The following is a 272-nucleotide window of genomic DNA, read 5'->3' as shown; positions in this document are numbered from 1 at the left end:
AGAGAGAGAGAGAGAGAGAGAGAGAAAGAAAAGCAAGACAGAGAGAGACACACACACACATAGAGATACATGCACAGAGAGATTTTCTTTAGCATTTCTTTCAGGTTGCTGCAAACTAAAATTAAGATCTTACATGAGTTTCCAAGGCTCACTAAGAGAGTGAGGCATCATTTTTAGAGTTAATGATAAATAAATCCCGTCTAAATAAATATAAAGTCCTTTGTTTTAGGAACAATTCAAAGAAATGAGAAAGGAATGGTTGAGAGAACAGA

The sequence above is a fragment of the Nannospalax galili genome, unplaced genomic scaffold (genome assembly GCF_000622305.1).
Source record: "Nannospalax galili isolate Female #2095 unplaced genomic scaffold, S.galili_v1.0 scaffold1381, whole genome shotgun sequence".
Classification (NCBI taxonomy): domain Eukaryota; kingdom Metazoa; phylum Chordata; class Mammalia; order Rodentia; family Spalacidae; genus Nannospalax; species Nannospalax galili.
Note: the sequence above shows the minus strand (reverse complement) of the source record.